Here is a 6,971-nt window from a genome sequence, read left to right as displayed (position 1 = left end):
CGAACTATAAAAATAAAATATATGATAATAAAATATATACGTACTACCTATATAGTTAAAACATTTATAATATATATGTATATTAATATATATAGGCGCACACATATAAATACAATAATAATAAAAAATAATTATAATAATAAACAATATAAACAATATAATAAAAATAAACTAAAAAAAAAACAAATTAAGGACTAAATTAAAATGCCAAACAGAAGTTGAGAGCTAAATTTGAAAATAAAAACAAGAAAGGGAGTAAATTAAAACACGTGTAACAGAAGGAGGACTGAAAAAACAATTTACCCAAACCACCCAAAGCATTGCGCAACATTGTATTAAATCAAAACATTAATAATGTTTCATGGAAAAATTTGAAAACAAGCAACAATAATTTTGAAATGGTGGGATAAAATGGAAGGATTAAAAGCGTAAATAACCCATCAGTACTTAAAACCCTTTTCAATCTCAAATTTAAACGCTATTCTACAGCAGCAATAGCTTTAAAAACAATTTCATCTTCTTCCCAACTCTTCACGCCAAAACCCCCTCCCCTTTTAACTTCGATTTGGACAAAGCGAAGAAAACTATGCCGACGGCGCGCCTCTGCTGGTAAGAATCTCCTCCCTTTCTTTTACTTTTCGTTTTATTTTAAAAAAAATGAAGTAAAATACAAAAGAAAAAGATGAGACCAAAAAAACAGAAAAAGTAAAAAGACTTGGAAAGAACAAAAATCACCTTCAAAAATTTGTTTTTTTCTGATTCTTTTTTTCGTATTTCAGTCTTTTTCAATATATGTGTAACCTGTTAACATTAATGGGAGACAACATTAATGGCAAACAATACAAAGTGGTGCAAGTTTAGCACCCTTAAGTTGACTTTGAAAAAGTGGCATGGGATAATTTTTTTTTGGTCCTTGAGATAATGGGCTATTTATTGTTTGGTCCTTGAACCTCAACTATAAATAGGCCTTCTCATTTCTCATTTCAATCATCCTAACCAATCTTTCTCTCTTAGTTTTCTCTCTTCTCCCATTTGAGAATTCTTAAGGAATTCTATTTGTTTGTAATACTTTGGAGATAGTAAAGTTATCATCTGGTGTTAGTGCCCGAGGACATAGGTATAATTTACCGAACCTCGTTAAATCTCTTGTGTTCTTTCTTGTCCTATTTTTCTTTCAATATTTGAGGGTATAATAGTAGTATTTAATTGTGCTATTAAATTACTATAGAAGGGACATTCTGTCTAAGGAAAGACTTGGTATTTAAGAGATCCATGTGATCCACCTCTCTTCCCTGGGAATTGAACTTTGTGTGATTTTTTAGTACAATAATTTACACGCTTCCGACCCTATTGGAACAACAAGTGGTATCAGAGTCGAAGGTTAATCGTAGTATGCTCTGTGGTTGCAGTTTGAACTGATCTTCCACATCAGAAAAGATTTCCTTAGGTATATTGAAAGATTATGGAGAAAACGGTCGGTGTAGGAGCTTCAACATCGTCCATGTGGACAAGACCGACAATTGCAAATGCAAGATTGGCCGTGGAGATCTTTGATGGCACGAGCCATTTTGGTATGTGGCAAAGTGAGGTTCTAGATGCCCTTTTTCAGCAGGGTCTAGACATTGCCATTGATGAAGAGAAACCAGATGATGTACAGGAGAAAGATTGGAAGGCGATCAATCGGTTGGCATGTGGCACAATTCGATCATGCCTTTCTCGAGAGCAGAGGTATGCTTTTTCAAAGGAGACTTCTGCAAATAAGTTGTGGGTGGCACTTGAAGAAAATTTTTTGAAGAAAAACAGTCAAAATAAGCTCCACTTGAAGAAAAGACTGTTTCGCTTCACATACGTCCCAAGTACCACAATGAATGATCACATCACCAAATTTAATCAGTTAGTCACTGATTTGCTGAATATGGATGAGACATTCAAAGATGAAGATTTGGCTTTGATGCTGTTGGGGTCACTTCCTGAGGAGTTTGAGTTCCTAGAAACTACTCTACTTCATGGCAGGAGTGATATATCTCTGAGCGAAGTCTGTGCGGCCTTATACAGTTATGAACAGAGAAAGAAGGACAAACAGAAAAACTCAATCAGAGATACAGAAGCTTTAGTAGTCCGAGGTCGTTCATACACTCGGAAGAAAACTCAAAAGGGGAGATCAAAGTCAAAGTTCAAACTCGGGAAAGATGAATGTGCTTTTTGTCATGAGAAAGGCCACTGGAAGAAAAATTGTCCAAAGCTGAAGAATAAGGGAAAAGCTGCTGTAGATGCTTGTGTTGCTAAGCATGATACTAGTGACTCTGAACTATCACTGGTTGCATCATCATCGTCGTTCCATTCAGATGAGTGGATATTGGATTCGGGTTGTACCTATCATATGTCCCCTAACCGGGAGTGGTTCTCTGATTTAGTAGAACTAAATGGAGGAGTTGTTTATATGGGCAATGACAATGCCTGTAAAACTGTTGGGATAGGTTCAATCCAATTAAAGAATAAAGATGGATCAACCAGAGTTCTGACTGATGTTCGGTACGTGCCCAGTTTGAAGAAAAATCTCATCTCATTGGGAGCCTTGGAATCCAATGGTTCAGTTGTTACTATGAGAGATGGGGTTTTGAAAGTGACATCTGGCGCACTTGTGATATTGAAGGGCATCAGGAAAAATAACTTGTATTACTACCAAGGTAGTACAGTTATTGGAGCAGTCGCTGCAGCTTCCGGTAACAAAGACTTGGACTCAATGCAGTTGTGGCATATGAAGTTGGGACATGCCAGCGAAAAATCCTTGCAAATTCTGGCAAAGCAAGGATTGTTGAAAGGTGCAAAGGCTTGCAAATTAAAATTTTGTGAGCACTGTGTTCTGGGAAAGCAAAAGAGAGTGAAATTCGACACTGCTATCCATAATACAAAAGGTATTTTGGAATATATTCACTCAGATGTGTGGGGGCCTTCCAAAACACCTTCGTTGGGAGGAAAACACTACTTTGTTACTTTTGTTGATGACTTTTCCAGAAGAGTTTGGGTGTATACCATGAAAACTAAAGATGAAGTGCTTGGAGTTTTTCTTAAATGGAAAACTATGATCGAAAACCAGACTGGCAAGAAAATCAAGCGGCTTAGGACGGACAATGGAGGGGAATATAAAAGTGATCCGTTCTTCGATGTGTGCCAAGAGTATGGTATTGTTCGACACTTCACAGTTAGGGATACACCACAACAGAATGGAGTGGCAGAGCGTATGAATCGAACATTGCTGGAGAAAGTTCGATGTATGTTGTCCAATGCTGGGTTGGGCAAGCAATTTTGGGCTGAGGCTGTGACATACGCTAGCCATCTTGTTAATCGTTTGCCATCATCTGCATTAGAAAGAAAAACTCCTATGGAGGTATGGTCTGAAAAACCGGCTACAGATTATGATTCCTTTAATGTGTTTGGAACCACTGCATATTACTATGTGAAGGAGTCAAAGTTAGATCCGAGGGCAAAGAAAGCTCTCTTTATGGGAATCACTTCTGGAGTGAAGGGATTTCGTCTTTGGTGCTTAAGCACAAAGAAAATGATCTGTAGTAGAGATGTTACCTTTGATGAATCTGCCACATTGAAAAATGTAGCAGATAAAGATATTCAGACGAGCAATACTCCACAGCAGGTGGAGTGTACTCCAAAACAGGTGGAGTTTGAGTAGATGGGGATTTGCCCAGTTAATAAGTCTAATTCTCCAGCCACAATGGAGGAATTAGAGGTTGAAGAGGTTCTGACCCAAGAACCACTAAGTACACCAGAACCAGTTGCAGTTGCAAGGCCACGGAGAGAAATTCGTAAACCTGCTCGATTTACTGATATGGTGGCCTACGCCCTTCCCGTTGTTGATGATATTCCTATCACTTATCAAGAAGCAATGCAAAGCTTAGAAAGTGATAAATGGAAAAGCGTCATGGATGAAGAAATACAGTCTCTCCGGAAGAACAATACTTGGGAGTTGGCGCAATTACCGAAAGGTAAAAGGGCAATCGGATGCAAGTGGGTATTCGCAAAGAAAGATGGATCTCCTAGCAAGAAGGATATTCGCTACAAGGCAAGATTGGTAGCTAAAGGCTACGCTCAGAAGGAGGGAATTGACTACAATGATGAATTTCTCCTGTTGTGAAGCATTCCTCCATTAGAATTTTGTTGGCCTTGGTAGCACAGTTGAATTTGGAGCTAGCTCAACTTGATGTTAAGACAGCTTTCTTGCATGGTGAGTTAGAAGAGGAGATCTATATGACTCAGCCCGAAGGATACACAGATGCTGGTGGTAGAAATTGGGTTTGTAAGCTGAACAAATCGCTATATGGATTGAAGCAATCCCCGAGGCAGTGGTACAAGCGATTTGATAGCTTTATGAGAAGGCAGAAGTACACAAGAAGCAAATATGACAATTGTGTATATTTGCAGAAGCTGCATGACAGATCTTTCATTTATCTACTCTTGTATGTTGATGATATGTTAATCGCTTCGAAGAGCCAAAATGAGATAGATAAGCTGAAGGCTCAGTTGAATCAAGAGTTCGAGATGAAAGATCTAGGTGAGGCCAAGAAGATTCTTGGCATGGAGATAAGTAGAGATAGACCGAGAGGCAAGCTCTGTTTAAATCAGAAGCAATATCTGAAAAAGGTATTACAATGTTTTGGTGTAAATGAAAACACAAAACATGTAAGTACCCCACTTGCTTCTCATTTGAAACTTAGTGCTCAATTATCTCCGAAGACTGAAGATGAAAGAGAATATATGGCGAAAGTCCCATATGCTAATGCAGTTGGGAGTTTGATGTATGCGATGGTGTGTACGAGGCCTGACATTTCACAAGCTGTTGGAGTTGTGAGCAGGTATATGCATGATCCTGGAAAAGGACATTGGCAAGCTGTGAAATTGATTCTACGGTATCTTCGAAAAACCGTAGATGTTGGTTTAATTTTTGAACAGGATGAAGCACTTGGTCAGTTTGTAGTTGGATATGTTGATTCTGACTTTGCTGGTGATTTAGATAAACGTCGTTCAACTCGAGGTATCTGTTTACTCTTGCGAAAGCCCCAGTAAGTTGGAAGTCTACCTTACAGTCTACAGTAGCTGTGTCTACTACAGAGGCAGAATATATGGCAGTTACAGAAGCTGTTAAGGAGGCTATTTGGCTTAATGGATTGTTGAAAGACTTAGGAGTTGTTCAAAGTCACATAAGTTTATATTGTGACAGTCAGAGCGCTATTCATTTAGCGAAAAATCAAGTCTATCATTCAAGAACCAAGCATATCGACGTAAGATATCACTTTGTGCGGGAAGTCTTTGAAAAAGGAAAAATTCTACTTCAGAAGATTCCGACAGCAGATAATCCCGCAGATATGATGACCAAGGTGGTAACAACAATCAAGTTTAATCATTGTTTGAACTTGATTAACATCCTAAGAATTTGAGCACCTTCAGGTGTGTGGCGCTCGAGAGTGCATTTGTAGGCACTACAAAAGATAACTTTATCGAATTTGGGGAGTTGAAGGAAGTGTGTGAAGATGTGATTATCCTAATCAAATCTTCAAGGTGGAGATTGTTAACATTAATGGGAGACAACATTAATGGCAAACAATACAAAGTGGTGCAAGTTTAGCACCCTTAAGTTGACTTTGAAAAAGTGGCATGGGATAATTTTTTTTTGGTCCTTGAGATAATGGGCTATTTATTGTTTGGTCCTTGAACCTCAACTATAAATAGGCCTTCTCATTTCTCATTTCAATCATCCCAACCAATCTTTCTCTCTTAGTTTTCTCTCTTCTCCCATTTGAGAATTCTTAAGGAATTCTATTTGTTTGTAATACTTTGGAGATAGTAAAGTTATCATCTGGTGTTAGTGCCCGAGGACGTAGGTATAATTTACCGAACCTCGTTAAATCTCTTGTGTTCTTTCTTGTCCTATTTTTCTTTCAATATTTGAGGGTATAATAGTAGTATTTAATTGTGCTATTAAATTACTATAGAAGGGACATTCTGTCTAAGGAAAGACTTGGTATTTAAGAGATCCATGTGATCCACCTCTCTTCCCTGGGAATTGAACTTTGTGTGATTTTTTAGTACAATAATTTACACGCTTCCGACCCTATTGGAACAACATAACCCCCTCTTACAAAAATCGATTGACTTTATAGCCAATCTTTACCGGAAAGCATCCACTAAATTTCCCCCCTTTTTTTGCTGTATATTCGATCCTATAATGCTGTTTATGGTTTGTTGCAGGTGAAGAACGTGCATGGTGGGTGTGGGGAATTGCTGAACGTGGGTGGAAACCGTTGCCATGTCGTGGGCAGTTGCTGCGGCACCGATTTGCTTCAATCTGCTTAGGGTTTCTACTATACCCTATGTTCTTTTGGGCTAACAGGCTAGGGCTAGCAATTTGGGCATTATTAGGCCGAATTTGGGTTGTAATATGGACTCCCACTTAGTTTTATTTCAAATTGGGTTTTAATGGGCCCGGGCAAAATTGGGTATTACATAACTTATTTATGTTCGTAAAAAATAATATATTTATTTATAAAAAAAAGTGTTATAAAAAATATTTAACTCATGAACTCTTTAATCTAATATGTTCAAAGCTTCGAAATGTGATTGAGAATATATTTATTGTTCTAAAAGAATATTTCTCATATTAGCAACATGACCTCAATGTAACATAAAAAAGATTAAGCATATTGCATATACTTCATAATTTCATACCTAGATGGAATTGTGATAATCCATTGGAAAGTATATAAAGGAAGGAGATTTTGAAAATCTTAATGACATATGCATATATTCGGATTCAAATTTAGATGATGATGAACTCGGTCAAAAATCAACAAATAATAATAAGAAGTAATGGAGTGTATGTTAAGTGTTAAAGAGAGAATAACAAAACAATATAGAATACTAAAGAAATTAGATAAAATTGCATATAATGTTTATTTTTT

The 6,971-nt window shown here is 37.4% G+C and overlaps 1 long non-coding RNA gene across 1 annotated transcript; it reads left to right on the top strand.

Annotated features, from left to right (window-relative positions):
* Nucleotides 1–366: 366 nt before the first annotated feature.
* Nucleotides 367–6,505, top strand: LOC121220925 (uncharacterized). Its single transcript, XR_005918198.1, has 2 exons — nt 367–609; nt 6,262–6,505. It is a non-coding gene; the product is annotated as an uncharacterized lncRNA (long non-coding RNA).
* Nucleotides 6,506–6,971: the final 466 nt, after the last annotated feature.

Source organism: Gossypium hirsutum, chromosome D09, assembly GCF_007990345.1.
Source record: "Gossypium hirsutum isolate 1008001.06 chromosome D09, Gossypium_hirsutum_v2.1, whole genome shotgun sequence".
NCBI classification, from domain to species: Eukaryota; Viridiplantae; Streptophyta; class Magnoliopsida; order Malvales; family Malvaceae; genus Gossypium; species Gossypium hirsutum.
This window is presented reverse-complemented; position numbering and strand designations above follow the sequence as displayed.